Consider the following 22,897-nt stretch of genomic DNA (forward strand, 5'->3'; position numbering starts at 1 on the left):
CAAACAGAAGGAAGACGGACAGACAGCCCCCGCGCCAGGCAGAGCCAGGCCCAGCAAAGCTCAGCCGAGGGGCCGCGGGTGCTCGCCGGGGCCGATGATGGCCTCGAAGCGATTGCCGACACAAAGCCTCCTTTGGAAATCCTGCTGGTGACCATGTCCCAACCCTCTGCCCCGGGGCCGGTGCCATCGCGGTCGTACCCCAGCTCTCCCCTCGCTCCAGCACCTGCATCTCTCAAAGCCTGGCTCCATGCTCATGGCGTCGGCACGGCGGTCTCGCCAAAACACCCAAAGGCAACGGAGAGGATCCGTCGGCTGGCTCCGAGGTTCATCCCTGCAGCCTCGGGCATCCCACCTCCCCGGAGCGGTCTCAATCCACCCCCAAGGCACGGGCTGATCCGCGCAGCCTGGCAGCCCTGGGAGCAAGCCCCTGCTCTCCCCTCCTTCACTCCTCGCTCGCAGAATGGGGTGGGACTCACTTGGGCATCGGCCAAGCTTAAGTCAAGTCTTAAAAAGCCTCCTGTGGCAAAGGTATTTGATGGCATCTGTTTGGGATGCAGCCAAGGGCGGCTTTTTATGCAGCAACTGAGGCACTGTAAAACACATGGCGTTAAAAGACACCGAGCCATAGCCCGAGTCCTCGGGGGCATTCAGACATCTCTCCCCATGCTGAGGGGCACGAGCACGTTCACCGCTCTCAGAAGCATCACATCTCTACAGATTAAACAGAGCCCCCCTGCCCCGTTAGCCTTGCACCCACGTCCCTGCGGGCTGCGTGCACACGCAAGAGAAAACTGACTCCGGAAGAGCTTTGTCTGAGCAGATGAGATGGCTTTGAGATGAAGTTTCAGCAGCCAGGTGCTCCCCGCAAGAGCGGGCGGCACAGCCGCAGCGGGCTCTGCTCAGCTCTGCTCCAGCCACACCGGCGGCTGCGGCCGTGGGACGCGAAGCTCCTCTGTTCCGTGCTTTGTAAAACCTCTCTGGGCCAATAAACAGGTCTGCGGCTTTGCTCTCACAATGCCGGGGGTAACAGTGAGGTTTTGCTTTCCTGCAAGCAAATCCCCTGGGAGGGATCGCAGAGGATCCGAGGAGCAGCACTGGAGAAGCCGCTGCGCGTGAGACCACCTCCCACGGCCGCAGCAGCAGACGCCATCAAAAGCCAGAGCTCCAAGGCAGCCCCGGACACCGGCTCACTGCTCTGTCCTGAGGGCACCTGCGATGCCCGCGGGGCTGCAGCCCAGCTCCAGCCCCAGCCCCAGCACCAGCCCCAGCCCCACTGCTCATGCTGCCTGAGCAGCAGCTGTGGGTCAGCATCCCAGTCCAGGACTGCAGCTCCTCGGGGGGACGCCGGACACCCACCACCCCAAGGGAATGCAGCCAAGGACTCCGGGTGCTGTTCACGGGGCCACGAGGTTGTGTGGCACCCGAGAGGACAAGTGTCCTCGTGCCGGCCATGCTGCCTGTCAGTAGCATGGCACAGCAAGCTGCTCTTCCGCTCACCTGGAGGAGCCCGACCTTGCAGCTTGGCAGCGAAAGGCTCGCCGAACCTCGCCTGGCTCACGCCGAAGTAAAACGGCGCTGGGCTTTTGGACCCTGCTGTTAAAATACAGCGGAGCAGCCAAAAGCCTGCTTGCAGAGCCTGCGCTGGGGACGGCTGCTGGCCGGGCACTGCAGTGAATCCCAGCCTGGCTCAGCTCAGCTGACTCACGCTCTTCCCCAATTTATTACCGAGTTTTTAAGCAGCTCTCCTTGTTGTGGAAATGGAGACTCGAGACAGCCGTTCTGGGCAGAAAGAAGGTGAAGTAGCAGGAGAGCGTTGAGAGCGGTGCCCTGAGAGTTTGCACCGAGGCAGCTGAAGCGTTTTGCAGCCGCAGCGCGGCTGGGGCGCTGGGCTGGAGCTGAGCAGGCAGCAGTCCTGCCAAAACCCATCCCAGTCCTTGGGAGATGCTGAGACCACAGACAGACAGAACGCCCCGCAGGCAGCAAGCCCTGCCGGCTGACACGAACAACGCTCCGACAGCGCAGAGCTAAAATTTCAGGAGCCATCTCTGCCTGCTCTCCTCTCTGCGCCCCCCCCTCCTCCCCAGGCCAAACAGCAAAGCCCCCATTTACCCTTGCTACGATGCCCAAATGTACCCAGCATCGGCAAAAATGAACGATTCCCGTTTCCTTACTCAGATACTGAAAATCGTATTTCAGCTGCCACCAGCCGCAGCCCGCCCCGCATGCTGGACTCTCCCCGGGCCGGGTTGACAGTGCCGGTCGGCCCTCCCAGCCGCGCAGGTCGGCTGTGTTTGTTGCAGCCCTGCAGCCACGGCCGTCGGCCAGGGACCCGCTGGCGAAGCCGCAGGCTGGGCACCAGCCCCGCGAGGCTTCGACGCATTGCGGCCACGCAGGATGGGCTCCCGCACGGCAGCTCCCGCGCAGCCCGCAGGTACGGCCACCCCTGGCACTGCCCCGAGCTCAGGAAGCATCCTCGGACGCCGTCCAGCAGAGGACCGAGATGCCAGTCCACGGCGGGGAGAGCAGACGCATCGGGAGCAGGAGGGACGGCGGGGACCCCAGGGCCTGTCCGCACCAGCCATGTCCCCTTTTGCACGGCTCGAGGACCAGAAACCCGGAGTTTGAGCGCAACAGCTCAGCTCCAGCCCGAGCCAAAGGCGACTCCTTGGGCTGGCAAAGCAAGCGTGGCCCGGGAGCCCAGCCCTGGCAGGGAGGACGCCCACCTCGCCCCGCAGCCCTCCCTGGCTCCCTTGTGCGGAGACAGCCATTTAACGCAGCTGGGAATCGGCAGGTCCCTCCCGCTGGGAACGCAGACGTGGACGGTCCCGGGCCGGGTCCCTGCGGCCGCGGTGCCCAGCCATTCCCACCCCAAACCAGGTCCCTTCAGCCCCGCGCCCACCGCAGCTGCACCCGGGGACGTGGAGCAAAGCAGCTCCGGCTGGGCTGAGCCGGGAGCTGTCGGCCGGCTCGCCAGCACGCGGTGGTCACTGGCACCGCCGGCAGCTGCTCGGGAAATGAGGCCGCTCATTTATGAGTCTGAATACGGATTTAGGTGCCGAACTTGGAAAACCGTGGCCTAGATTGGGCTTTATTAATAGGCTAATTGAGTCTCTGCGTGCATCATCCATCACTGTCACACACAGCCGCCGCCTGGAACAGGCTGTGCGCCCGGCTCAGGTACAAGGGCACAAAATGGAAAGGAATAAGGAAACCTGCCAGAATCCAAATCACTTTTCCTGAGTTAGAGCAAGTTATTGTTCTTTCATTAAACAATAGTCATTTTTCCAATGAGGACTGAAGCAGCAACACGGAGCTCGAGCAGAGAGAAACGGCATCTTGTGAGCAGCAGAACAAACACCCGAGCCTTGCTCCCCTATCAGGCACGAAATACCCTTCCCAGATCAGCTGTTACGTGCATTGGGAAGACTGGACCTCCTCCCACATTATATAGAAAATAGTAATCAATACTGATTTCATTTTCTTCCCCTAGAAAAGATCACTTCCCAGGCTGAACTAAAGGGACGTTTGACGCAGCCACAGAGCTGACCACATCGCAGGAATTGTAGTTGCGTAAATACAGACATACTCCAAATTATTCCAAATTAGACCTGAAGGGCTGTTACGAGGGAAGCAGCTGCCGCAACACGTGCAACCTCTGCTGCCGGCGGTGCGCGGCACATCTGGCAGCTCTGCCCGGCACCCTGCGCTGCCGCAGGCAGCCCCGCCAGGCTCTGCGCATCGCGCTGCAGCAGCGAGGGCTCTGTCCCGCTCACGCTAATCGAGCTTTCACGCTCAGGGAAGTCTGTTACAGACAACAGCCATGAGAAATGCCAGAGGAAGCTGCAAAAGCGTGAGCCTTCCCAGCTAGACGAGGGGGTGATTTCGCCGCCCCCAGCATCACACCCCTCCTCACCTCCCAAAGCCAGTTTTGCAGGGATTTGCTACAGGCTCTTCTCCCTTTCCCTCCCCGTGCCCCAAATTAGCATGAACGTCTGCATAATGCTTTCCTCCGCAATTTTAACACAGAGAAATCACAACAAAGGACAAATGAGACATCCCCCCCAGTCCAATGGAATATAGTGAAAGTGTAAAAACGCAAACGGCATTACAGGGGGAAATGCTTTCTCTTTGATCTCTCTAACTTGAATTAAACATATTCTAAATTAATCATTATGAGTATGTCTTTCAGGAAATTATCTGAACTGTCTTTACAAATGACAACTTGAAAGAGCTGTCTGTTGCATAATATCAGCTTAAATATTCTATGTTTTGATCTTTATATGTTCTTATAAAGTAAAACTTATCTCTGTCTTAAGGCCTGCAAGTTTTTGAGGTCAGCCTTTCAGGGTACAGCAGTCTAACGGGGAGACTATTGCCCGCTGCACCATTAGCAATCCCTGCTGGCACACGCCGAGAACGCCGCACGCTAAGCGGACCCGCACCACGCAAAGTTATTTGCTGCCGAATACTAAACAGTTGCTAACGACTTTTTTCTGTCTTAAACTTCCGTTGCATTAAAAACTTGAGGAACTGCAACTAGACACAGCATCATGCCCCAGCCACATCTGGACGCTGTGGGGTGGTGCGCTACCGTTATTAGTTTCAGCCGTGCGACTGAGCAGGACAATAAGGAGCGATCCCGGTGGAGGCTGGTTTGCAGAGGCAGCGCAGCGGCAGCCAGGAGCAGTGCCAGGAGCCCGCACGGCCGTGCTGACGCCGTGCTGCTGGCTGCTGCTTCCAGTGCGGAGCTGCGGAGGATAACACGGACCGCCAGTCACTCGTGACGTACCACACTGAATTGTTCTGATTCATAATAGTCCCTAATTTTGCCTAGTCTTGTGTTAAATGAGATGAAGATGTGCCGCTGCTCGCAGGAGGCTGCATTATGGCACAGGCAGGCAGAAAATCTACAGACCTGAATTATTCTGTGACGGTCCCTGCAGCCACGCCACGCATCGCCCTCAAGCACGAGCGAAACCGGAATGGTTTCAGCGCTGCAGGGCAGCGTGGAGCGAAGCTGTTGGGGGGCCTGGTCCCCCTCAGCTCAGCCCCCACATCCCCCCTCGTGCCTGATCTTGGCCGTGGGTGCTGGGACCAGATCTCACGGCACTCCCCGTTTCTACGGGATCTCTGGAGCCCTGAGCACATGCCGGTACCCCGACTCGCAGCCCCACGGGTCCTCTGCAGAGACCAGCTGAGCTCGTTAGGGCGGCGGGTGGGTTTTGGGGACAGACTCAGGGACGAGACCGATTTGGGGCTGGAAGAGCTCAGGGGTGCGCGTTGCCTCGAGATACAGCTACGCGCGCTCGTGGCGGCAGCAGCTGTGCTCAGCCCCGCACCCGCTCAGCCTCCCCGCGCCCTTGGGTGGCACGCACCAAGCCCCCTGGGCACGCGCCGCGGCCATCCAGCCCCACACACACGTTGCCGTCCGTGAGTTCACCCGTGGCCGTGGGCTCTGCTCTGCCCGCCGCCGGCCAGGGCACGGCGGCTGCTGGGCACGCTCCCCTCCTGCCGCCCCGGCCAAACCGGGGGGCTCTTTCCCCCAGAGGAGAGGAGCCGGCCGAGGGACAAACCCTGCGGAGCAGGACGCTGCCACGGGAGAGGGGAGCGGTGCCGGCCCCGGGAATCCATCGCTACCCGCGCCGCTCCTCTAACAAAGCTCTTCAGAGCCGTCCAGCCCCGCAGCATCTTTACGAGGTACCCGAGGACCATTAATACGTCGGCAACAGCTTCATACAGAGATTTACTGCTCTCTGCTCGGGGAGGAGACGGGTTCGTCAGTGGCCTCGGGAGCCAGCTCTTCCAGGGAGTTTTATGATCCCTTTTTACAGGGGGACAGAAAGACGGCGCTGTGCCGACAGCAGGGAGATCCTGCGGGATTTTCCAGTGGCGAACGCACCCGTCCCATGGCTTGGTGACGGGAACCTCCCTGGGCTGCGGACCGCAGGGTCTGCTTCTCGACAGAGCTCAGCAAACTCCAGCTGGGACCCACCTGGCCCCAGACCCGCAGCACGGCAGCAAGGGTGCCGCCAGCCCAGCATCGCGGTTCCCCTTCCCGGCGCGGTGCAGAGGAGCCCCTGCGTGCCCTGCCATGGCGAGCACCAGCATCGGTAAAGTTTCTGAAGATGAAAAAGTGCAGAATGCTGAAACCTGCCACCCGTTACTGCAAAAGAGTTTTGCACAATGTACTGCAAAACAGAAACAGGGTTTCTACAGGGAGATAAGCGCCTCCAGCACTATCAAACAGAAGAATCCCTGATGATTTTTAAACTTTAAGAAGATTAAACTAACCTTGCATTCTTAGCTTTTCTAAGCTCCTCAGCCAAAATTAGGGTCATCCACAGCTAAAAAAAAAAAAAAAAAAAGGAAAAAAAAAAAGAGAGAGATTTAAAAATAGCAGCTCATCTGAAAATGAATGGTGTGCCTCACTGCAGGCAGGAGCGCTCCCCGTCCCACCGGCACGGCAGCTCTCCAGCAGCGCGTCTGCGCGCTCCAGCCACGCTCCGGAGCCGTGACCATGCGGTGAGGGACAGCTTTGCATTGCAGCATGAGACCCAGGCCTGTCTTAAAGTCTTGCTCGTAGAGACTGATAGCACAGCCGCTTTTCAAACCATTTATCATGTGCCGTGATGGTTTTGTTTCACTCCAGCTTCTTAATCAGGTATCACGCAGCACCAAGCCCAAAGCCATATAAAAGTGTAAGCTTCCTACATCAGCCCGAGTGCCACTGCCACCCAAACCTGCCACCTCCAGGACCAGTGCCAGACCAGCAAGGCCAGTTTGCACAAGGAGGCCGAGCACAACCGGCCCCGACACCTGCGCAGAACCAGCCCGGCCCCTTCCCGCACCAGCCAGGTCCTGCCGATGGCCCTGCGCCGTGGGGATGGCACAACAGGAGCTGCTGCGTGGCGGAGAGAGCGGATACGTCTGCTGGAAAACCTCCATCAGCCAACGTTAAACGTGGTTCTTGCAAGGGGAAGGGGAGGGTTGGGTACCACATCCTCACTCGAGCACCGCGACGCCCAGCGGTCCTGCGGCACGGGACATCTCAGAAATCCCCCCGCAGGCAGGCTCCTCCCGTCTCCTTCAGTGTGCTCGCACTGCAAAACTCCGCTCTGAGATAAGAAACAGCTTCTGACCCCGTGCCAAGCCAGACCAGCTCACGCTTCGCAGGGCTCCTCGCGAAGGTCCTGCCCCAGCCGGGAGCCTGGAGCCGGCGGAGGGGCCGGTCCCGGGGAGGGGACGATGGCGGGGGAGAGCCCAGCAAAGCGCGAGGGGCTGCAGAGAGCAGCCGATCCCCCCCAAGCACCGCGTTCGCTTCACAGCCAAGGCTTTGCAAGGCAGACGAGCGCTAGCTGCGATCACGGGGAAGTACAAGCAGAAGTATCCTCGCTCCAGATGGAAAGAAACCGCAGAGGATTGCTTGTATTATTCAAGCAGGCACGATGCACGCCCTGCGTGGTGGGGAAGCTCCTGGGAAGCAATTCCCATGGCCACGGGCTGCAGGGGGGCCGGGAGCGAAATGGAGGGACTGGGGGGGCTGAGGGCCTTCTACCTCCTGCCAGGGGACAAAGGAAAATACATCAGCAGAAGCTGCGAGGCGTCCCACGTCTCCCCTGCGCAGGGGGAGAGGAGCAGGTCGGATGCCCAGGGGCACGGACGAGTTCAAAGCTGCTCGGTGCGGGCTGGGAAAAGCTGGGGAGCGGCCGTGAGGGCTCTGCTGCGCCTCGGCCCCATCAGCCACCCCGGAGAGTCCTCTGAGACGGCTCCAAACTACGTCATAACAGATTCCCTCTTCCCTCCCGTGTAATAATTGTGCGTTTCCTTCCACGCAAACCGGTGGGCAGCTCTCCTCCGCTGCGCCCGGCACCGCGGCTCCGGCTGCACCGAGCCGGGGCTCCAGCGGCTCAGGGCAGAAAGGGGGTTCAGAGCCCCGAGCAGCCCCGGTGCCTGGGGAGGGCTGGATCTGCCCCATGGATGTGGCCAAAGAGGACTGGAGAGGAGCAGGAACAGGGCCGAAGAGGGGCACCAGGGCTTTGCAACCATCGGGCTGAGCTCCCAGCTCTGGTTCGGCTCTGTGCAGAGTGCCACCCGCGGCCCGGCTCTCCTGCCAGGGCACGGCCGGGACCCCGGCAAGCAGCGGCACCCCGAGCCCGTGGGACAAGGGAGCCCAACCAGCCCCAGGGCTGCGGGAAACGCTGCTCACCCGGAGCAGCATCGGCCACCGCCAGCCCCAACCCGACGCTGCCGGACCCCCAGCCCCGCTACAAAGTTTGCACTTCTGGAGCTGAAACGATGAATTTGCCCCACAGCCGCTCTGCGGATTAAGCACAGGATTTACAAAAGAGCGAGCAGCAGTTGAAAACGGCTCCTTTCTGTGCTATTTGGTTTGGAAATCTCATTGTGGGGCTGGCCATTCCTCCCTGCTTCCTGAGCTTAGGAGAAGATTATTTTTTAAAGGAAACTGTCAAAAAAGTCTATTTTACAAAGTGAAATTTAAGCTTAAGACTCTTTGGCAGCAACATCTGAGCTGGGAGAGATCAAAGACCCACCAGCTCCACTGCCAACATGAAGAGGTTTTTGCTAGCAATTTGATTGCAATATTGTGGTTTAAATGCTTCATTTTCAAAATTCAGCATTGTACGGTACGAGCCTGGGATTTATTATCCCTCGGACAAAGTTAACGTTCCCTTTGCAGGCAGGGCAAAGGCCTCCTGACAGCTCTCTCAGCCCTCAAAGTAAGCCGCTGTCTCATCTGAGCTGCAGTACGAGGAGGAAATGGGCAAAAATATGCCTGCGAATATTCGTTTCCAGACAGGGAACAAGCAGCTCAGAAACCTGTGACTGCGCCTGGAGCAGCGCGCTCAAGCCTGCGAGCCTCTGTCGGGGCGCTTTGCCCGCAAGGACCCCTCTCTCCCTGCGGCCCCCAAGGAGGGACTGCGGTGGGGCAGGAGCAGCCCCAGCGCCGACCCGGAGGGTCCCCCGCCAACGCCGGCTGGGTGACCCCGAGGGGGACGGCACCGAGCAGCTCTCGCACCGTCCGCTGCTCCCGTGCAGGTGCCAAGACCTTCCTGCAACTCCTGCAGCGCTGCCCTGTCCCCCCAGTCCCCCTCCCTGTCCCCTGCTCCGTCCCCCCAGTCCCCCTCCCTGTCCCCTGCTCCATCACCACAGAAAGCATTATTATTATTATTATTCACTATTTTGATTTATTATTATTGGCTATTTTGCCACTATTGCACCCGCTGAGGCAATTGCTCTGTGTAAGCAGGGCACGGGGCAGGCGCCCAGGACGCGTTTGGCTGGGCTGCACGGCACCGGACCCTGCCGTGGCGAGGAGGGGAGGGGGGTCACCCCCCTGCCCCCGACACCCCGACTGAAACACACGGAGAACCTAGCTGGCAGCAAGAGCTCAGCAAAAGGCTGCTGTGCTCGAGCGTGCCGTGGCAGGAGCTCAGACCCTGTTTCCAGAAATGCCTTCGCAATACCAAGGAGCCTCAGTGTCTTAAACAGCCCCTGGGAAGATGCTCCCGGAGCCGTCGGTGAAGCTTCAGGAGAGTGTTGAGGGACCGTTCCCAGGAACGGACCCTGGTTTCCGAGAAGACCCAGAGGGGGACGAGCCCCGAGCACGAGCAGCCCGGTGCGGCAGGAGGGAAAGGGGCAAGCCCAGGCGCGTTCCCAGCCAAACATCTGAGCCCCGGGCCGGTACCCGGCTGCCGCAGCGATGCTGACCCTGCTGCAGCGAGCGGGAAGGGATGGAGGGGCGAGGGCGAGAGGGGAATGATTTTTCTTGAGGGAACGCCATGGATGGCTTCCAAAGGCAGCCCCAGCGCGGGGGAAGAGGAGGATAAAAGGCCATGGAGAGCCAGGTGGCTGTGGAGGAGTTGGGACAGGGACACGGGGACCCCAGGGAGCACGGCCCCCAACAGCAAGGTGCGGGGGCTGTGCCGCTGCCCAGACCTGAGCAAGCCCACCCCGCCCTGGGCCACAGGCGTTTCCACACGTGCCAAATGAACAGGTCTCCACGGAACGCACGCAAAAACCCCCTCCGGCAAAGGTGGTAACAGAAGCAGATTCGCCTCATGAGCAAACGGCAGCTGCGAGCAAGAAGCCAAGCGGGAAACGCGGACTAGTGCCCACCGCACGCTGCGGCCCACCGGAGGCTTGCGGCCAGAGCCCCGGTTACCTTGCCCACCAGAGGAGACTCAGAGTAAGGAAAAGGGGTTTTACATAACACCCGAATGTAATCCTGTTATATTTATAGCATATGCACTGCAGTATTAATTCCCTGTTATCTGTAATCCTGCTTCCTAGCTGACACAGTAATTTCTGTCTTCAAGACTTATCCGGGGAGTTTGCTCCAGAAGTTTATAAAGCTTTTGAGAAGGAAAGTTCCTAATGAAGTGACTCTTGGAGCCTTAAACTCCAGATCATCGATTCCTTGTTTTAATCCCAAGCAGGTTTTTAAAACCTTTGACATGCTGGTGTACGCAAAAGGTCCTCCACAGCTCTCCATCACCGAATTTCAGCCGCTGATGTTTCTGCTTATGTCCCCATTTAGCAGAGTCCACAGTGGGACAGCAGTTTAGCACATTTTTCAATCCTTTCATAATCAGGGACTTACTCCCCTAGAACATGCCAGCCTCCCAGCAAGGAAACCAACGTGGCTGTAACCCCGTCCGTTCCTCGCTGCTGCGTCTGCTGAGGTTTTATCTCCTTGTTTGAGGAGGTTTTCCTGACAGCTCTGCACTCCCAAGGGCTTTGGAAAACTTACTCTGTACTTTCCCCTAACCTTACCCAGCCCGGTACCGACGCCTGCAGCGCAGCTCTCCAGGCCCAGTCCCGACAGCCCCGGCATCTTCTCCACCCGGAGCAGGACCTTGCTGGAAACGGAGCGGAGAAGAGCAAAGCAACGCTCTCATCCCACATCCTCATCCTCCCACCCTCTGCAGCGCAGCGGCGGCAGACCCCGGTGGGACCGATGCTGCACAGCCGGCCCCCGTCCTCCCCGGCACCGATCCCAGGGGACCGGGAGAGCGCCTGGCCGGGTGAAAGGCACCTCGCTGCCGAGCCCCATCTCTCCCAGGACGGCAGCTCCCTCGTGCCTGCGCGCTCTAGCTCCTGGAACAAGCGCGACCGGCGGCACCGGAGCTGCTCTCCGTGCTGCTGGGCAGGAGCCCTGTCCCCGGAGCAGAGGGTCAGCGCCGGCACACGAGACCCCGCGCGGCAGGGACAGGGCTGCCAGCCACCACCGGCTGCTGCGTTTTACGCCAAACAAAATAAACCCGAGCAGTTCCATCAGACACGTCTCCTGTTCGGGCCCCAGTCCTGCTGCCTCGGTGCCGGCAACAGGCCCATCTGTTTGCTGTTCTCGCAGCAAAATATTCTTCAGTGAGTCACAGTTAAGAACAAGCACGACACGAGTTTCTGCCAGAATGGTGAGTTTCACACCATTCAAATATTTATCATGGATTAAATACAGGGGATTTTTAAAAATTAGAGGGGAAAAAATTGCAATTTTTTAAAATAATCCCGACAAGCGCTGCGGTCGCTTGCCGTTTCCAGGTGGGCTGTGGTAAAGCGGGCAAGGTGAGCGGCGCGGTGCCAGCAAGGCTGCACGTCGCCCAGGGGCGTGCGAGGAAAGGACCACCAGCGGAGGGGCAGAGGGGACCCCGCAGCGGGACCCCCGCATCGCCTCTCCCGACGATCCCACAGCGAGGGGCTGTAATTCTGGCTGGGCCTATTTCTCAGCCAGCTTTAAAGACCAATGCCAAGAGGCAGCGGCAAGCTTTTCAGAAGAAATCCAAGCTGCGCTTCAGATCTCGAGCAGCCTCATTTCTGCAAAGGAAACCTCGAGCAGGGAGACGTTCTCTTTGCCGAAGCCCCGAGTTGGTAACATATGCAAGGGACGTTAATACCAAGTAATGGCAATCTGCGTCCCTTGTGACACCTCTGGGTCTCGGAGCTGTATTTAATTCTTAAATGAAAACTCCATTGTTACTTTTACTTATTTTTAGCACAATCTGAACGAGCTCCCTTAAAAGGATGAAGGATTCAGCCGGCTCACCCCAAAGCCTCCGTCGGGGTGCTGCTCCCCGGCCTCAGGACTGCGGGCGCCGGGCGCTCTGCTCCGGCACGCACTTGCCCAAAGCCGCTGCACCCGATGTCTACGAGGTGCTTCGGCTGGAAATCGGGTGGGTAAGCGCCTTTCGTGACTCGATGGATCCCGCCCGGCTCTGCTGGGTTTAACGGCTGAAGGCAGCACAGGCAGTAAACTGCAGCAGTGCCCCCTGAGACCACCAACTCCTCGGCAGCATCCCTGCGGCAGCCGCACCGGACTCGAGCGGGTCCGTGTGTGAAGCCATTACCGGGATCTGCCGGGAAGCCCAACACCCTGACACGGCCCCTCCGGGCTCATCGGGACGTGCCGGATCAGAACCGAACCGAACCCCAGCCCCTCAGATCCTGGCGAGCCAAACTGGGAGCAATTCCAGATTTTGCTTTCCCCGTCACTTGTCAGCTTGTTTGAAAAGCAGGGAACCGCCCTCCGGGAAATCTTTGGTTTTACTCGTGCATCTCCCTAAACCCAGCTTTAGGTGCATCCCTTCCCCGACCCAGGGGAGGGGGGAGGAGGACACTATTTAATATAGAAAATTAAAGAATGAGGACAGGTTACTCACAGCTGGAGCGTGAAGGAGGCTCGACCCCGGGCCAGTGGCGAGGTTCAGCCCTCGTCCAGGACAACACAGCCACCACCGGGCAGGGGACCCAGGGAGACCTGCGCCGTCCTCCCCAGGTCGCGGAGGAGCTGGTGGGCAGGAGAAAGCCTTGGCCAGGGCGATGCCCACAGGGACGATCCTTTCTGTCCCCTCCAGCAGAGCAGGAGGTCCGAGCAGGGTAAGAGCTGGACACTAACGTGCCAGCTGGTCTGCCTGGCTCGCCGGAGGGACCATTTTGCATCAAAATAACGCAAAAATGGCAGTGGACGAGTTCAGACCATAACGGAAAATGCTCAGCCCATGGGACGCTCTCACGAAGCTGTTTTGCCTTTCTGCTGGTCCACGGGCTCACCGGAGGTTCAATCCAGGGACCCTGGAGCCACAGCCTTTTCTCATGCAAAGCTGCCACCAAAACCAGGGGGAGGCGGGGCTCCCCCGTGCCATGGCCACCAGCCTGGTGACACCGCAGCCACGCTCATCTACAAGTGCTCCACAGCATCCCGGGGTCAACGTGGCAATGGAAAACCTCAACATGAGCGTGTGGGGATAAGAAAAAAAGATTCTGCTCTGCAAAGCCTGAGGTACTGACATTTTATTTTGTGAAGAATCTACTACCCTGACTCATTTAAGGCAAGAAATAGTTTTTTCCATGTTTCCCCTGAACACCCACAGGGTTACCTAGAACCCCAGCATCGCTCTGAGTTCGTGATGTCTTTCATCACCAGAAATACCATTTCCTCCATCCCTCCCGACACCAGTCAGCGCAAGGGGGACGTCCCCATCCGCTAGCCGCGACCTGGAGCGACGAGATCCTGGCTGGCGTCAGCCCAGGTCCTGCCGCAGAGCCTTCGAGAGGGTCACAAAGCATTCTGCAGCTCTCGACACTGCTCTCGAGCAATCCAGACATTAAGTCTCAGTGACTGATGACACGTCACCTTCCACTTTGCTACCGTATAACTTTTATGAATTAAGCTTAGAATTTATAAGTCTATAATTTAGAGGCACTGAAAACCTCTCTCCATAAACCCAAATTGGTTTTTCCTATAACTCAAAGTCACTTTTTTCATTCATGCAAGCTTGGAGTGGCTCCATGTGTGCTCTTGTTTAAATTGGCGCTGCTCTTCCATTAGCATGCAAAAGATTCTGGGCGCAACTAATTCTGGTATATATTATTTAGAGCCTAATAAACATGTTCATCATAATCATCTGATGATGAATATTGCCTTGCCAGAAAGTAAGCCCTACTTGCTGCCTACAAGAAAGAGATACTTTTCACGCAAGTCATGCCGCTTGTAGCACGCATTTTAGTAGGAGCTAAAAATGCTTTAGCGACAGCTTCACTTGCGGCGGCTGCATGACCCAGTGAATGGCAGAGGTGCCTGGCGTTGCTTCTGCAAACGGGATCGCCGCACTTCCAAACTCAAACAAGGAGCAACCGAAGTCTCAGCGACTGCCTGCAGGCTTGCTCTGACCTGCAAAGCAGCATTAGATGCCACAAGATGGGCGTCAGGTAATGCTGTACCTGAACACTTGCATTTGCACCCAGCCGTAGAGTAGCTCTGGTACCAGTGCAAACTGGTAAGCGCTCCTAGGACCCGAGCCCCGTATTCCCCACGGGCTCCCAGAACTGTCAGCTCTGGCTCAGCATCCTCCGACTTCGGCAAAGCTGGGTCAGACCTTGTGAAACCGAGAAGCCGCTTGCAGAAGAAAGGACAGCGACCACATCGGCTGTGCTAAGCGGCACTCTCACACCGCTGTCACCCTCAGAGAGGGGCGGGGGTGCTGGGAAAAGCCCTTGGGATGCCAGGCGTACGGCAGCCCCGAGCCGAGGGCAGAGCCGGGGCCCTGCCCGGCGAAGGGACAGGGATTTGCAAGGTCCCGCGGGGAATCTCCCTTTTGAGGCAGCGTCCTCTTCCACACCCTGCGGGAATGAGCTCTGCACTTTGTGGTCAATGCTACTGCACACACCGGCGATGAAAAATAAAATAAAACCAACAACAAAAAAAATCCATGTGTGCTACCCGCAACCAGAAAACCTTCGGTTTTCTTGGCAACATTCCTGCCGAGAAGCTCGCTTCTCTTCCAGCAACTGAATGCAGCAAAAAGCTCATGGGAGAAAAGAAAGAAAAGTATAAATGGTTCATAAAAAATTTACTTTTCATGAAAGCAAATTGAGGTGCTGGAAGAAACACAGGGGTGAGAGTTGCAGTAACGCCCAGCAAAGCCACAGTCCAGCCGAGCTCTTCCTTCGCCTTCCACCCCACCATCCTGGCAGCGGTGGGACGCGGCCCCAGCTCCCCGAGCACGCGGCCCCAAACCGGCGTCCCCGAGGGTCTCCGCAGCTGCGCTGCACCACCCGCTCGAGCGCCGCGTCCCAGGGACGGAGCTGCAGGCGAGCCCGAGCGTCCCAGCGCGCCCAGACAGACGGAACGAGCTGTCTGTAATCCACAAGGGTCCCCAAACCCGTGCTAGCACGTTGTACAAGCCGCTGGAATAATTTGGTGTGAGAAGTTTGGCTAACACCCTGGGCCGGCGGCGTCGGTAAGACCTCTGAGTGAGCAAAGCCTGAGCCAGACGTGAGCCCTCCTGTACCCCCGTCCTCCACCAAGACCAACGCCGAGGTTACAGCTTCCCCCCAGATTCCTTCCCAGAAGTGACGTTCATCGCACAGTCTCCTGGCTGGAGGGGAGGGGGGACAGCTCATGCTCCTAGAGACTTAAAAACAGAACCAAAATAAAACAACAAAAAATAAGGGCAAATCCCAAATCCAAACACAAGGTAGAAGTTCAAAAGCCCGATTCAGATTCAAAACTAAGAGCAGGTTCAAAAGCAATTAATATTTAAGTCTCCCTGAATTGCAGCTCAAGAATAAGGATCGTCAGGCAAGGAAGCGATGAGCACAAGGCCTGTGATTAAGGCAAAACAGATCTTATTTGTGCTACAGAAATGACCATATGCGGAATCCTTTTGGGAGACCGTAATCAGTCAGATTAACATGATAATGAACTCTGATTTGCCCAGCGATGGGAAGATCGTTGTCCTCAGAGACATCGCATTGCTCACTGAATATTAACAAAGATGACTTTTTTTTTTATAACCATGGATATCACTTGACTGCAAGATTGTTCATCCTCCCAAAAGGTGATTTCCTAGGGAGAGGGAGGAGAGCCATTTTGAGGTGTAAATGATCCACACAAATAGAGAGGCAGACAGTGGAAACTTTCCAATAAATCTGATATTGCCTTCAGCAGAAAATGAGATACAGACACAAGCACTGCGTGATGTAAATCTCCACGGCGACAATGTTATTTTACCAATGACACCGTGGAATAAACCTTAGGTAACACGCTGGGCGCTGAGCAAAGAGTACCCGCAACCTCTTTTGGAGAGCCCATCCTTGGTGAGAGCAGCCTCTCATCGGGCTGGAAAGGCATAAACTGGGGGGAAGTGCTGCTGCGAGCCCTCCTCCCAAAGCGGGGGCCCAGGGACGGCTGTGCCAGCATCGCGCTGCTCCGGGACAGCCCCTCGCCCAGCGGGGACGCTGCGGGCGCTGGGGACGCAGCACCAGGAGCCGCACTACTGCCTGCTCCCCTCTCCCCTTCCCCGAGGGAGATTTGCTCAGCCAGCCCAATTCGGGGGGATTCGGATGGGCAGAAGCGAACACGCTCAGCCCGTGCCCCGCTGCCAGCGCCCTCATCGCCACCAACAAGGATGGCTTGGCCAAGGGCAGGCGGGGAAGCTCACGCAGGCACTGCCAGACAGCACTGGGGTATAAAAAAGACAAAGCGGAGAAAGCTTTGTAAGGGGAATCTGCCCCCAGCATCACCTCGGAGGGACGGGGGGCCGTGTCCCCACAGGGACGCAGCAGAGCAGCCAGCCCCTCGGTGGCACCTGGCAAGCGCGGGCAGCGTGCACGAAGCAAGACCTCTCCCAGGGAAGGGGCACCAGCACCGGCCCCTTTTCCCCTGAAGCCGTGGCTGAGAGAAGCAGGCAGGGGCTCCGGTGCAGGCAGCGCAGCGTCGCCTGTGCCAGGCAGGGAGCCGAGTCTTGCCAGCTGTCGGCCCTGGGCCGGGGAGCGTGCGAGCGGAGACGGCAGGCACGTTTGATCACAGCTCTGCTCCTCAACTAAACGCTTTACAAGCTTGTTGAGCAGCTGGGTGTCGACTTCAGAGCACAGCAAAGAGCCCTTGTTTTATTCATCACAAGTCTGAGATAAAAACACGTTCCTGTGAGAACCCGTAGCGGCGGCAGAGCCCCACGACTGTTTATTTTATGGTGCCCGTTCCTCCGAAGACCTGCTCTGGTCTGCACAGGACCACTGCCCGCTGCTTCTCCTTGCAAAGCTCGGCCAGCGGCCCCAGCAGCCCTTTGCCGTGCCGCCTCGGCAGACGTGGCCAGGCGAACGCCGTAGCTCCTGCAGGGAGCAACACCACAGCGGTGGCAGACAGCAGGTCGGCTCTCATCTCCCCGGGCACTCAGAGCACCGCCTGACACCAGTCCAGCGCCAACTGGGAGCCAAAAGCACCACCTGAGTGCAGAAGATGCCGTGCAGGACTCCTGCCACCAGCAGCTCGCGGTGGCAGAGAGCGAGGGCCAACACTGCTGCTTGCCACGGCCCCAGCCCGGTGAGCGGCCATCCCGGCCGTACCCCACCCGCGCCGGTGCCACTCGCTGCACTGCGGGGTCCCAGGGCTGGAGCCCCGGGCTCAGCACCCAGCCTGCCCACGGACGGGCTTCAGGCTGCACCAAGGACTTAAAGATAAAAGAAAACCCAGAAAAGCCCCACATTTCTTTCCAGGTGACCCAGAGCCAACTTTGTGTGTGTCCCCCCCCGCAAATTTTTCTCTGTTTATTAGGATTGAGGGATGAAAGAGAAGCTGACCTGGAACTGCAGAACAGCTCCAAGATCACTCTCTGCACACCACACACAGACCCTGCAAATCCACCAATTCTTTCGTTTGTCATTTAAAGTTTTGGTAGCTGAGGTTCACAAACAGTATTTACAGTAGGCTGTGGTTTTCAGAAAAGAAAAGGAAGAAAAAGTGCTTTAGCTGACATGGTTTTATTTCTAAAGGCTGGCTGGCATGATGTCAGGAACAAGCAGGAGAAGCGATGTATTTGTCATCTCAGCAAGGCCTTTATTTTGCCTGTGGGTTTAATGTCTCAAAATACATATTCATTTAAATGCAAATTTCTGGTTTCACCTGGGAGCCAACAAAAGCTTTTGCCGAAATGAGTGTTGACCTTTCACATTTACTCTCCGTTTCTCCTGTTTTCTTCTGTAAACCAAAGCCTTTGAAGATGACCTGGACTTTCCGACCTTGCCGGACAGAGAACAGCACTCCTCCTCGCCGAGCCGCAGCCATTTACTGCCCCCCCCTCCACCGGCCCCAGCCCAGAGCGGGGCAGCGTCCGCCGACGTGCGCCGGGAGAAAGGTGCTCCGAGGGAAGAGACTTCCGCAGGCAAAAGGCTCCCTGGAAAAGGCACCTCGACTGCCCGGGAGAGGCTGGTCAGAGCCGGCTCGCGGCCGGTGCCGCAGCACCGCGGTGCTGCCCTGCGCTCCACGAGCCCCCGCAGCCTCCCGCCACGAAGGCGCGAAGCCCACGGAGCCGCCGAGCGTCTGCAACGTGGCGCTCCCCAGCAGCTCTGCGGCGGGCAGAGGATGCCGCGTCCCCTCCCCAGGGGCGTGCGGGGACACCCAGGCGGTCCTGCAGCGTCCCTTGGGCCACCCTTCGGCTTCAGAGGAGCCCCGGGGGTCCGCAGGGACTGCGCAGCCCCTGCCACCCTCCGCCTGCTCCCGTCCCCGGGAGGGCCGGGGGCTCTGCCTGGGGACAAGCTGTGGGCATGGGGGCTGCAAGACACCGTCCCGCTGCACGGGCTTGTTCCTCGCAGATGCCCGGGAGCCCGCAGCCCCCCAGGAGGGGGGAACGCCCCTGGCCGGCACGGCCAGCACCCTGCTAGAGCAACGCGTACAGCCCGCGGCCCTGCGGGAACAAGCCCGCAGACGGGCTGGGCACAAAGCTCTCGTGGCACCGGTGGGACGTTTCCAGCTGCGAGGGAACGGGGCTTCACTCAGCCCTTGCTATTTTTAAAGAAAAGCCCCCGAAAGGCCTCCGTCCTTCCAGTCACACGCCAGCGTCACACACGACCTTTTCAGATTAACCCGAGAGGGTAAAAAACATTCTCTTGGTAACGTGATTTGGGGAATGGTTATGTGGGCTGACATCTTCCCCTGAAAACACCCACAGGACACGGCGCGTTGGTATTTTGCAGAAAACACGTCAGGGAACTTCAGGCCCTTTCGAGCTCAGAGCGGGCGCCCGGCAGGCGACGCTGCACCCGATGCCGGCCCCCCGCGTCCCCGCCACAGCCGGGGTTGCACGGGGGAGCTGGAGGGCACTCGGACATCGAGAGGCCGTTGCTGCAGGGAGCAAAACACAGCCCAGCTTAAACCCCAGCTGGGGAAAAAGTAATCGGTTCCTACACAGACTGCGAACACAGATACGGAGTTTGTTTGATATTTAAAGCTATGGATTTAGGCAGGATCTGCAGTTAACGTCTGCAGGAAGGATGTGCCATCCTTCATGGGAAACTCGTGGGGAAGCAGAAAGAAAACTGTCGTTCCACGCGTTTCTCAAGTTCTCCGACAGGATCAGATTATCCACAGCAAGCCATAAACAGAATTACTTTTTTTTTTAAAAAACACAGAAACAAATGACCTTATTTCTCTGTTCTGTCCTGATCACTGGGGTATTTTACCCCCTTGGCCCCATCACACTGGGTGGCAGGGGACAGTTGCAGAGCCCTGGGGGCTGTTCCCCCCGCTGCCAGGCAGGAGGATCACTCGTGTTCCCGTAGGAAGACATCGCTTTACGCCTGGATGGCTGTGCAAGCTTTGCCGCAGCCGAGATCAGGGGATGAGAACTGCACGACCTAATGGCTTTGCCCCCAGCCCACCGAGCCAGGCAGGAGGCGCACACCACCCCGCACCACCCCGTCCCCCCAGGGCCGCTGCACGCCCGGCCCTTCCACCCACGCCGCGGAACGCCCGTGACTGCGCGGGGAAAGGTATGGAAAAGCCTGGTAAGAAAACAAGAGCCGCTGTGCAAACCCCCCAGCCCCTCGCTGGTAGGCAAACGGGGGGAGCAGGGACCTGAGGTCGTGCACAATGAAGCACACAAGTGCAAAAGCATTTCCCGTATTATGGTCTGTAAAATAAGCGATCTAAGCCCTGCTAACCACATTGCAAGCAGCGTGTTGCTTTCATCGCTCTCTGCGGCGCTCAAATTCCCCACGTACAGCGGCACCGCGCCCGCGGCACCCCCAGACGCCGAATGCTCGGGCAGCTTCAGAGGACGGCAGAGAAGGGACCGAGGCCTCGCTGCACGCTGAACCCCAAATGCTGTGAGATGCCTTCACGTCAACTTGTTTGCTTTCCATATCAAAAAAAAGACAGAATAAAGAATTCTTAGCTCCACTCCACACAACAACATTTGACAAAGCATCTCGATGAGCACATCACACCAGCTCGGGCCCCGCGCAGCCCAGCACACTCCCCTCTGAGCCCCTCCGTGGGGCAGACCCCCCGGGGACGAGCAGGGCGGGCTGGGCTCCATAGGGGTTCAGCTTCCCAGTACCGGGGGAGCGTGCGCTTTCCGTAAAAGCGGAAGCGAGTGACCAGGTCTCCAAACCCCGCGGCTGCTCGTGTGCGGAGGCTCCCGGTCGAGCCGCTCTGCAGGCTGGGGTCCCCCCACAGAGCCCCCCGGGCTCTTGGCCCCGCAGAGAAGGTCGGCTGCGGCATCTCTCATCACACCCCAAAACCCAAGCGCTCAAACCCAGCAGGCGGTTGGAGAACTGCAGTGTGAAATGACTTTGCCGAGGTTGCGAGGAGGCACAGCCTGGGAAACGCCAGGTCCCAGGCTCCTGCCCGCCGCAGGCAGCAGGCAGGGAGGGGAGCGGGGACCCGGGACGCGCCAGCTGCGGCTCTGACATTTCTGCGTAACCTTTAGTTACTAACATCGCAAAAGCTCTTATGATTCAATTCCCTCATTTTGTATCGTACCTAGGAGCAACATGCAAAACCCCGTCTCAGGAGCCGCGCAGGAGCCCCGTCCCACCATGCCTGCACCCCAAAGGCTGAGCCTCCCAGGGGTGCACCGTTCTTTCCCTGGGCCTAAGGGGATTCTGGCAGCACAGGGCTCCCCTGCCTGTTCCCTGCCCGTTCCGTGGGAGGCTCCAGCAATGACTGTGCCCTGCACAGTGCGGTCGGCTGCCTATCAATTTATAGGCAAATTAAAGATGCCATCCTAGCAACACCGAGCCTGCAGGCTGGGCCCATCCCACAGGTGCCAGTGCTTTCGGGTACCGGTACTCATACCGAACACATCCCAATCGACCCGCTGCCAGGCACGGCTCGCACTCCGAAACACCGCCCTTCCTGCAGGCGGGGGGCCGTAGGGAGAGCTGGGGAAGCACGCTGCCAGCGGGCACGGGCGGAGGGGCGAACAGAAGTGTTTTAACAGTCACCGAGATTGGCATTTTAAATTGAAATCCAAAGCCGTTCCCGCTGCCCGAATCACTGGCAAATGCCAGGGGCAACCCCTGGGAGTGCTCCAGGGAGGGGAGCTGAGCCCCAGAGAAAGCAGGCAGAGACCTCGGCCGCAGCTCGGAGCAGGATGTCCTGGGCAGCGCCCGTGCTGCCAGGCAGCTGCTCCGACACGGGACGGGGGGGAAATTTTGGGCCCGGCGGCGCAGACGCAGCTGGAGGCGCAGACAGCACGCGCAGATACGTACAGGCAGCAGGACCAGCGCCCAGCTCCCACCTCTGCCTTCGCCGGGGGGAGACCAAGAGGCACCCGGGTGCGCAGCGGGGCTGAGCTGAGCAGCCGCCTCATTACGCTAAGTGGGGCGAGGCCACGCTTCTTAATTACTGCAGTGCTTTATTGCCTGGCCCAAAACATGGCAGCAGGTGACAGATGTCATTTGAACCTTCACTGCATAAATTGGGGTGACTCTCCCGACACGAACTGCAGGGCTGTGCCGCGGAGCCTGTCTGCTGCCTGACAGGGCCCGTCTGAGCAGATTCTGGGGGAAATAAGTGGGAAATCAGGTCCTGCCGGCACGAGAAGGGGCAGCGTGGACCTGGCAGAGCATCACCTCTGCCTGCACCCAGGGCAGCCACTACTCACAACCCTGCACATTCATCTTTGCTATTTTAAATAATGAAGTGGATTTTTTAAAACCACCTATTAAATGCACCACCAAGAGGAGCACAGCCAGGGCTCCCGCAGGATGCGGGTCAGCTGGGTGCATTCCTGCTCCCCGGGCAGGACTCGCCACCCTCTCGCAGAGAGACCCCAGCTCTGCGAGTCGCCTGCCCGTGATTTACTGCCCGGGAGTATTTGGAGATGGGTTTAACGCGGTCCCGCAGGCAGGCTGCGGTGCCACAGGGATCTCCCCCCCCCCCGTACTGATGCACAGCCCCCCTGGAGCGGACGCGGGCAGGAGGTGCAGAGCGGGGCTCGGAGCAGGGCTCGGAGCAGGGCGTGCGCTGCAGAGCTGCTCCGGAGTGGTTGGGGTTTTTCTGCTCACTGAAAGAGCGTGGGAATTGCAGCTGGGCAGAGCGTAACCATCCCCTTTGAGCTTGGCCAATTCATTAAGCAGAGTCCAGCAAGTTCAAACAAATTACTTCATCACTTTTAAAAATCAACTCCTGGCAATACTAAAAATCATAGACATTAAAAGAAACAGTCTGAATTCTCTTGCAGAAGCCATGTTTTCTGTGTTCACATCGGTGTCCTGGACAGCTACTACAGCCAGGGCAATGACACTAGTTTTAAATGCTGCTTAGAGAGAATTTCATATATAGAGACAAAAATAATCCACAGAAACACAGCCCATGGCTGTCCCCCAGGCTCACAAGCAGCTGAGTTTGTATACAACCTGGATTTTAGGACAGATCTCCACTGACAGCACCAGTTTACAGGAGGGGCTGGCCCTGCTGCACCCCGCTCGGGTACAAGGGCCCCGGGGACACCCAGAGCTCCTCCATCACACGGGGACCCCAGCACCCCACCGCACACACGGCCCTGGCTTCCCGGGCACAGGCCACAGGCTCTCGCCACCGCAGACCCCACTCTCGGGCACGGGGTGTTTGCCCTTCGCAGCAGAAGCATCTTCG

At 58.5% G+C, this 22,897-nt stretch overlaps 1 protein-coding gene across 6 annotated transcripts in view; it reads right to left on the reverse strand.

Moving 5' to 3' along the window:
• The window catches only part of FRMD5 (FERM domain containing 5), a 115,006-nt gene that overhangs the window by 30,925 nt on the left and 61,184 nt on the right, over nucleotides 1–22,897 (reverse strand). The window contains exon 1 of one of the 6 annotated variants that reach the window (XM_072870474.1): nucleotides 6,292–6,306. The exons of the other annotated variants lie outside the window; for them this stretch is intronic. The gene's annotated coding sequence lies outside the window, so the exon portion shown is untranslated. Of the gene's footprint in view, nucleotides 1–6,291; nucleotides 6,307–22,897 lie in introns of those variants that run through there. 6 annotated transcript variants of the gene reach the window in all.

Source organism: Ciconia boyciana, chromosome 8 (genome assembly GCF_034638445.1).
Source record: "Ciconia boyciana chromosome 8, ASM3463844v1, whole genome shotgun sequence".
In the NCBI taxonomy this organism is placed as follows: domain Eukaryota; kingdom Metazoa; phylum Chordata; class Aves; order Ciconiiformes; family Ciconiidae; genus Ciconia; species Ciconia boyciana.